The sequence below is a fragment of the Salmo salar genome, chromosome ssa17, assembly GCF_905237065.1.
Source record: "Salmo salar chromosome ssa17, Ssal_v3.1, whole genome shotgun sequence".
Taxonomy (NCBI): domain Eukaryota; kingdom Metazoa; phylum Chordata; class Actinopteri; order Salmoniformes; family Salmonidae; genus Salmo; species Salmo salar.
In genome coordinates, this window is record NC_059458.1 from 43782412 (window position 1) to 43792392 (window position 9981).

Here is a 9981-nt window from a genome sequence, read left to right on the forward strand (position 1 = left end):
TGTCCCTGAGTCTCCTATCCAGAGATATGAGATGTCTCTGCTACATTAGGAGGTGAGGAAAGGAAGCCGTATCAGACTATTGAGACATGTCCCTGAGTCTTCTATCCAGAGATATGAGATGTCTCTGCTACATTAGGAGGTGAGGAAAGGAAGCCGTATCAGACTATTGAGACATGTCCCTGAGTCTTCTATCCAGAGATATGAGATGTCTCTGCTACATTAGGAGGTGAGGAAAGGAAGCCGTATCAGACTATTGAGACATGTCCCTGAGTCTCCTATCCAGAGATATGAGATGTCTCTGCTACATTAGGAGGTGAGGAAAGGAAGCCGTATCAGACTATTGAGACATGTCCCTAAGTCTTCTATCCAGAGATATGAGATGTCTCTGCTACATTAGGAGGTGAGGAAAGGAAGCCGTATCAGACTATTGAGACATGTCCCTGAGTCTTCTATCCAGAGATATGAGATGTCTCTGCTACATTAGGAGGTGAGGAAAGGAAGCCGTATCAGACTATTGAGACATGCCCTGAGTCTCCTATCCAGAGATATGAGATGTCTCTGCTACATTAGGAGGTGAGGAAAGGAAGCCGTATCAGACTATTGAGACATGTCCCTGAGTCTTCTATCCAGAGATATGAGATGTCTCTGCTACATTAGGAGGTGAGGAAAGGAAGCCGTATCAGACTATTGAGACATGTCCCTGAGTCTCCTATCCAGAGATATGAGATGTCTCTGCTACATTAGGAGGTGAGGAAAGGAAGCCGTATCAGACTATTGAGACATGTCCCTGAGTCTTCTATCCAGAGATATGAGATGTCTCTGCTACATTAGGAGGTGAGGAAAGGAAGCCGTATCAGACTATTGAGACATGTCCCTGAGTCTTCTATCCAGAGATATGAGATGTCTCTGCTACATTAGGAGGTGAGGAAAGGAAGCCGTATCAGACTATTGAGACATGTCCCTGAGTCTTCTATCCAGAGATATGAGATGTCTCTGCTACATTAGGAGGTGAGGAAAGGAAGCCGTATCAGACTATTGAGACATGTCCCTGAGTCTTCTATCCAGAGATATGAGATGTCTCTGCTACATTAGGAGGTGAGGAAAGGAAGCCGTATCAGACTATTGAGACATGTCCCTGAGTCTTCTATCCAGAGATATGAGATGTCTCTGCTACATTAGGAGGTGAGGAAAGGAAGCCGTATCAGACTATTGAGACATGCCCTGAGTCTCCTATCCAGAGATATGAGATGTCTCTGCTACATTAGGAGGTGAGGAAAGGAAGCCGTATCTAGACTATTGAGACATGTCCCTGAGTCTTCTATCCAGAGATATGAGATGTCTCTGCTACATTAGGAGGTGAGGAAAGGAAGCCGTATCAGACTATTGAGACATGTCCCTGAGTCTTCTATCCAGAGATATGAGATGTCTCTGCTACATTAGGAGGTGAGGAAAGGAAGCCGTATCAGACTATTGAGACATGCCCTGAGTCTTCTATCCAGAGATATGAGATGTCTCTGCTACATTAGGAGGTGAGGAAAGGAAGCCGTATCAGACTATTGAGACATGTCCCTGAGTCTCCTATCCAGAGATATGAGATGTCTCTGCTACATTAGGAGGTGAGGAAAGGAAGCCGTATCAGACTATTGAGACATGTCCCTAAGTCTTCTATCCAGAGATATGAGATGTCTCTGCTACATTAGGAGGTGAGGAAAGGAAGCCGTATCAGACTATTGAGACATGTCCCTGAGTCTTCTATCCAGAGATATGAGATGTCTCTGCTACATTAGGAGGTGAGGAAAGGAAGCCGTATCAGACTATTGAGACATGTCCCTGAGTCTTCTATCCAGAGATATGAGATGTCTCTGCTACATTAAAAGATGCCAATCTTCATCAGATTCGGTCTCGTCTCCTCGTCCCGTATATCCGTCTGTGTCATGTAGGGGAACTGCATTAAAGAATTCTGACGGGAGCGAAGGAGTCCGGCTCCCAGCATGCCCCATTATCTCCTCAGGTTTAAAACAGGAAACTGATCAGATCACAGCTGATTACAAGCCATCTCCTGCTACAGGAGGGAAGGAGGGATACGTAGTCCATATCTACAGGTCCTTCGTTTAAAACTCTCTGTCTCTCACTCTCTCGCTCTGCCTCTCTCTCACTCTCTCGCTCTGCCTCTCTCTCACTCTCTCGCTCTGCCTCTCTCTCTGTCTCTCACTCTCTCGCTCTGCCTCTCTCTCACTCTCTCGCTCTGCCTCTCTCTCACTCTCTCGCTCTGCCTCTCTCTCTGTCTCTCTCTCTATTTGTCTCTCTCGCTGTCTATCTCTCTCTCTGTCTATCTCTCTCTCTATCTCTCTCTCTGTCTATCTCTCTCTCTCTCTGTCTATCTATCTCTCTCTCTCTGTGTCTATCTCTCTCTCTCTCTCTGTGTCTATCTATCTCTATCTATCCATCTCTCTCTCTGTCTATCCATCTCTCTCTCTCGCTCTGCCTCTCTCTCACTCTCTCGCTCTGCCTCTCTCTCTGTCTCTCTCTCGCTGTCTATCTCTCTCTCTGTCTATCTCTCTCTCTATCTATCTATCTCTCTCTGTCTCGCTATCTCTCTATCTCTCTCTATCTATCTCTCTCTCTCTATCTATCTATCTCTCTCTGTCTATCTGTCTCTCTCCGTCCTAGAAACAACCTTGCCAGACCATAGATTCTTCTCCAACACATAAAAGACACTATCACACAGGGGATTGTTCATTCCTGGTCATGGTTTGGCACGTTAACCTGGTCGTGGTTTGGCACGTTAACCTGGTCGTGGTTTGGCACGTTAACCTGGTCGTGGTTTGGCACGTTAACCTGGTCACGGTTTGGCACGTTAACCTGGTCGTGGTTTGGCACGTTAACCTGGTCACGGTTTGGCACGTTAACCTGGTCACGGTTTGGCACGTTAACCTGGTCATGGTTTGGCACGATAACCTGGTCATTGTTTGGCACGTTAACCTGGTCACGGTTTGGCACGTTAACCTGGTCGTGGTTTGGCACGTTAACCTGGTTGTGGTTTGGCACGTTAACCTGGTTGTGGTTTGGCACGTTAACCTGGTCGTGGTTTGGCACGTTAACCTGGTCGTGGTTTGGCACGTTAACCTGGTCGTGGTTTGGCACGTTAACCTGGTCGTGGTTTGGCATGATAACCTGGTCGTGGTTTGGCACGTTAACCTGGTCGTGGTTTGGCACGATAACCTGGTCACGGTTTGGCACGATAACCTGGTCGTGGTTTGGCACGATAACCTGGTCGTGGTTTGGCACGTTAACCTGGTCGTGGTTTGGCACGTTAACCTGGTCGTGGTTTGGCACGATAACCTGGTCACGGTTTGGCACGATAACCTGATCACGGTTTGGCACGATAACATGGTATTTCAATGTATCCCCTGAGACACACAGTTTTAATAAGGTGATCTATGACTGTTGGTGGGTGGAGGATGGAGGGTCCTAGGAGAGGTTCAACAAGGTTCGGCCGGCCGTGTGATTGATCCAGGACAATGGGACGTCGGGTTCGGGGTTTAGAGGATGTTGTCCTGTTTATCAGTTGATGGAGAGTTCTGGAACTCGTGGAGGAAAGTTCTCTCACTTTGACGGTAAATTACTCCTGTGTCAAAATCCAATCCAAATTGATTTTATAATGCCTTTTTTTTTTCCCTGTGTCATATCTTTGCCATAGTAGTAGAATGACATATTTGATGGTGTGTTTCTATATTCTACACTAAGCTTGGACCAGTTTAGAAACTAACCCTGTTAACTTGTCATTCTGTTCCACATCCTTGTGAGTTCAATCTGGGTCTGGAAAAGCACATCGAAACTCGTAACGTCTGCAAGACATCAACGACACGTCACAAGGACCTTTTAAATACGTCCAAGTTTAAAATATCCATGAATGAATCTGTATTTGGTAACGTCCAAATGCTATTTTTTCCTCCAACATCAAGGAAGGAGAGCCAAGTCGGACATCATGAGCCCCTTCCCCCTTCCTCCCATTCCCCCTTCCTCCCATTCCCACTACCAGAGAATAAGTGGATTGACTTTTGGCTGAGCTTTTCCCTGTCATAATTGTTAATTATGGTGAGTGCACTGTGCTGTTCCTTTGTGAATGAGACTCTCTGGCTGCGTGTCTTTATGGGACTGGGTCCCGGAGCCCAAGGGCACAGCGGAGGACACAGTAGGGGGGGACAAGGTAGGGTGGCTGGGACAAGAGAGTGTTTGTGGGGCCTTTGCGTCATCCCCTCAGGGGCGACGGCTCTAACAGGCTACATTAACCCCCCCCCAACTCTTCCGTACTAGACGAGTGCAGCACTTAAGGTAATATAACTAACAGGATCTATTTTAAGACCACGGGTCTTTTGACTGAGGCCATCTGATGGATAAAGACGCAAGCCGAGCATTGTAATTCTTGTCACGTTTTCGGGTCGTATTCTCTTTCTCTCCGCCCACCAGAAGCTGGCTTCCAGAGTCGCCTACCAATCGACGCTGGCTTCCAGAGTCGCCTGTCAATCGACGCTGGCTTCCAGAGTCGCCTACCAATCGACGCTGGCTTCCAGAGTCGCCTACCAATCGACGCTGGCTTCCAGAGTCGCCTACCAATCGACGCTGGCTTCCAGAGTCGCCTACCAATCGACGCTGGCTTCCGGAGTCGCCTACCAATCGACGCTGGCTTCCGGAGTCGCCTACCAATCGACGCTGGCTTCCGGAGTCGCCTACCAATCGACGCTGGCTTCCGGAGTCGCCTACCAATCGACGCTGGCTTCCGGAGTCGCCTACCAATCGACGCTGGCTTCCGGAGTCGCCTACCAATCGACGCTGGCTTCCGGAGTCACCTACCAATCGACGCTGGCTTCCAGAGTCGCCTACCAATCAACGCTGGCTTCCGGAGTCGCCTACCAATCAACGCTGGCTTCCGGAGTCGCCTACCAATCGACGCTGGCTTCCGGAGTCGCCCACCAATCGACGCTGGCTTCCGGAGTCGCCCACCAATCGACGCTGGCTTCCGGAGTCGCCCACCAATCGACGCTGGCTTCCGGAGTCGCCCACCAATCGACGCTGGCGAAAGGCTTCTAACTGGCCACTGATTTAATACGCTGACGGTTTCTAAGAAAAGAATGATGGGACAACCAATCAACAACGTTGAAAACACACCATAAATAGACAATAATAGTTCCTTTATAATAAAAGGAATGTACTAGAATGCTTCAGAGTTCTGAAAGCGCCAAATTGTTTGATTAAGTTATTTGTCCATTTGTGGAAGAGGAAATGCTCTGACCAGTGACAGGACTCGACCATAGTTAACAGGAAGATCTCTCTCTCTCTCTCTCTCTCTCTCTCTCTCTCTCTCTCTCTCTCTCTCTCTCTCTCTCTCTCTCTCTCTCTCTCTCTCTCTCTCTCTCTCTCTCTCTCTCTCTCTCTCTCTCTCTCTCTCTCTCTCTCTCTCTCTCTCTCTCTCTCTCTCTCTCTCTCTCTCTCTCTCTCTCTCTCTCTCTCTCCTCTCTCTCTAGCTCTCTCTCTCTGCTCTCTCTTGCTCTCTCTCTCTCGAGCTCTCTCTCGAGCTCTCTCGAGCTCTCTCGAGCTTGGTTGGGAGGTCAGAAGGGGAAAATGACAAAACAGGAACGATAAAAATCCCTAAGCCCTGATGGTAAACAGTGCTGTATGTAGCCCTGAAAATCCAGATTCCACATGTTGATAAAGGACTATTTCTATAAACGACAGCGCAACTACAAAAACTTTAAATAATATAATTTATTCAATTTCAGCATTGTTTCTTTTTAAGACATCAAAAATAAATAAAGATTTAGTAAGGGGTTCTATGTTGTCAAACTGATATATGACTTCTACCAGCATCATCTGTCTAAAATGTTTTTCTTCATATTATTATATACAGATATAATTATTATAATATATACGTATTATTATATCATATACAGATACACATAGAATTATTATATTATATACAGATACACATATAATTATTATAATATATACAGATATACTTATTATTATATCATATTATATAGATACACATATAATTATTGTAATATATACAGATATACATATTATTATATACAGATACACATATTATACACAGATATACACCTTATTATTATATACAGATACACGCCACACAAAACACCGTACAATGCTGTTGACAACAAATAAATGCATACATTTCGGACTGTAACCCATGGAATAACCCAGTAAGGCTGTATATAGACAGACCTTCAGTAATAACCCAGTAAGGCTGTATACAGACAGACCTTCAGTAATAACCCAGTAAGGCTGTATACAGACAGACCTTCAGTAATAACCCAGTAAGGCTGTATACAGACAGACCTTCAGTAATAACCCAGTAAGGCTGTATACAGACAGACCTTCAGGAATAACCCAGTAAGGCTGTATACAGACAGACCTTCAGTAATAACCCAGTAAGGCTGTATACAGACAGACCTTCAGGAATAACCCAGTAAGGCTGTATACAGACAGACCTTCAGTAATAACCCAGTAAGGCTGTATACAGACAGACCTTCAGTAATAACCCAGTAAGGCTGTATACAGACAGACCTTCAGTAATAACCCACTAAGGCTGTATACAGACAGACCTTCAGTAATAACCCAGTAAGGCTGTATACAGACAGACCTTCAGTAATAACCCAGTAAGGCTGTATACAGACAGACCTTCAGTAATAACCCAGTAAGGCTGTATACAGACAGACCTTCAGTAATAACCCAGTAAGGCTGTATACAGACAGACCTTCAGTAATAACCCAGTAAGGCTGTATACAGACAGACCTTCAGTAATAACCCAGTAAGGCTGTATACAGACAGACCTTCAGGAATAACCCAGTAAGGCTGTATACAGACAGACCTTCAGGAATAACCCAGTAAGGCTGTATACAGACAGACCTTCAGTAATAACCCAGTAAGGCTGTATACAGACAGACCTTCAGGAATAACCCAGTAAGGCTGTATACAGACAGACCTTCAGTAATAACCCAGTAAGGCTGTATACAGACAGACCTTCAGTAATAACCCAGTAAGGCTGTATACAGACAGACCTTCAGGAATAACCCAGTAAGGCTGTATACAGACAGACCTTCAGGAATAACCCAGTAAGGCTGTATACAGACAGACCTTCAGTAATAACCCAGTAAGGCTGTATACAGACAGACCTTCAGGAATAACCCAGTAAGGCTGTATACAGACAGACCTTCAGTAATAACCCAGTAAGGCTGTATACAGACAGACCTACAGGAATAACCCAGTAAGGCTGTATACAGACAGACCTTCAGTAATAACCCAGTAAGGCTGTATACAGACAGACCTTCAGTAATAACCCAGTAAGGCTGTATACAGACAGACCTTCAGTAATAACCCAGTAAGGCTGTATACAGACAGACCTTCAGTAATAACCCAGTAAGGCTGTATACAGACAGACCTTCAGTAATAACCCAGTAAGGCTGTATACAGACAGACCTTCAGTAATAACCCAGTAAGGCTGTATACAGACAGACCTTCAGTAATAACCCAGTAAGGCTGTATACAGACAGACCTTCAGTAATAACCCAGTAAGGCTGTATACAGACAGACCTTCAGTAATAACCCAGTAAGGCTGTATACAGACAGACCTTCAGGAATAACCCAGTAAGGCTGTATACAGACAGACCTTCAGTAATAACCCAGTAAGGCTGTATATAGACAGACCTTCAGTAATAACCCAGTAAGGCTGTATACAGACAGACCTTCAGTAATAACCCAGTAAGGCTGTATACAGACAGACCTTCAGTAATAACCCAGTAAGGCTGTATACAGACAGACCTTCAGTAATAACCCAGTAAGGCTGTAGACGTTATGACATAAGTCACCATTTAAAACCAAAAGCGTGTAATTAAAGCCATTACATTACTACATTTTACAATAAATACTTTGCTGTGTATATTCCTTCCATGTAGATTTTATATCATACATTGTTTTTTTTTTTTAAATCAGGTTTTTTTATACCCAACATTGAATGAAATCAAAATGAGCCTGTATTGTACAGCGCTGTAAATCGACTACCTATTTCTAAATGTTAATGTTTTCTACTCAACATGGTATTAAGAGTATTGTGTGTTTTTGAAAGGTTATTAAAATGTTTGAAATGACCTTTATGATAAAGCTGCTGTCTATACTAGGATATAACTCACAGTAACAGCGTAACAGAGAGAGAGCATCCCAAAACGTTTCTCTACGTGTTCGTCCGTGGAGGAAGTGGTCAGAAAGTAGTTTGGCCGTTCAGGAGATAAAAGGTGCTGAAAGTTGAACCATTTTTTAGGGGTGTTTCCCCCCACATGTATATCTTCATCACTGGAAAATACGAATTGTTGAGTTTGATATCATTTTTTTTTTTTTAAAGCTTACAATAAGGGTTGTCAAACAATTGTAATAATTTCTGTAAAATATGAAGACATTTTTTGTGTGTTTTGCCTGACATAGTTTTGTTGTTGTTGAAATTATTAAATAGTTTGACAGCCCTGTTGGTAAACTTTTAAATGACATAAGGCGGGATATCTCAGCCGTTTTGTATTTTCCAGTCTCATGGTACGGTAAGGCGGGATATCTCAGCCGTTTTGTCTTTTCCAGTCTCATGGTACGGTAAGGCGGGATATCTCAGCCGTTTTGTATTTTCCAGTCTCATGGTACGGTAAGGCGGGATATCTCAGCAGTTTTGTCTTTTCCAGTCTCATGGTACGGTAAGGCGGGATATCTCAGCCGTTTTGTCTTTTCCAGTCTCATGGTACGGTAAGGCGGGATATCTCAGCCGTTTTGTCTTTTCCAGTCTCATGGTACGGTAAGGCGGGGTATCTCAGCCGTTTTGTCTTTTCCAGTCTCATGGTACGGTAAGGCGGGATATCTCAGCCGTTTTGTATTTTCCAGTCTCATGGTACGGGTAGGGAAAGTAGGTCAATTTTATCTCTTTTGGTATTCAAGTCCAAAAAGTCACTTTCTGACCACTTCTACAATATAATGTTTTGTTCAAATCAAAAGGGATCAGTACAGTGGACTTCCCCTTTATCCATCATCCTGAACCAATCAGTACAGTGGACTTCCCCTTTATCCATCATCCTGAACCAATCAGTACAGTGGACTTCCCCTTTATCCATCATCCTGAACCAATCAGTACAGTGGACTTCCCCTTTATCCATCATCCTGAACCAATCAGTACAGTGGACTTCCCCTTTATCCATCATCCTGAACCAATCAGTACAGTGGACTTCCCCTTTATCCATCATCCTGAACCAATCATATACCAGGTACAGTGGATTGAACACAGGAATATGCAATGTCACAAAAATATCCCAAAAATCCAGATTTGATAATTGATCAATTATTGTCCGTCTGATTATTTGATATTTATCTTTCTACAATACGACTCAGAACATTACACTTCCCATTCAGACCAAAACTTAATTCATCAGTCAAATAAAAAAAAAAAACGAACTGTTGCTGTTTGTATCTAAAATAACAGTGACAAATTATTTTAATTATTTTAATCTTTATACTCGGAACTATTTATCTTTCATTATTACATCTGTAAGCTTGTCTGTCCATTTTGGCTCAATACAATTTCTATTGGATCAAAACTAGGTTTTTAAAGTCTCTGTACATGTCCAATAGTTTATAAACTGCTTTATCCCGTTATGACCCGCTGTCATTTCATCCCAGACTGAGACCGGGTAGAGTTCAGCTCTGATACATACCAACATGGCGGTCCGTTCTCCACTGGTCACTCACATTCAGCAAGCAACATTAGTCTTGTCTCGTTGCCAATGATGTCCTCTTATCTCTATCTTCTATTCTGTGCCATCTTTCTCTTATATTTAACCTTTATTTAACTAGTCAGTTAAAATAAAAACAATCTTATTTTCAACGACGGCCTACAGGAGAACAGTGGGTTAATGAACTGCTTTGTTCAGGGGG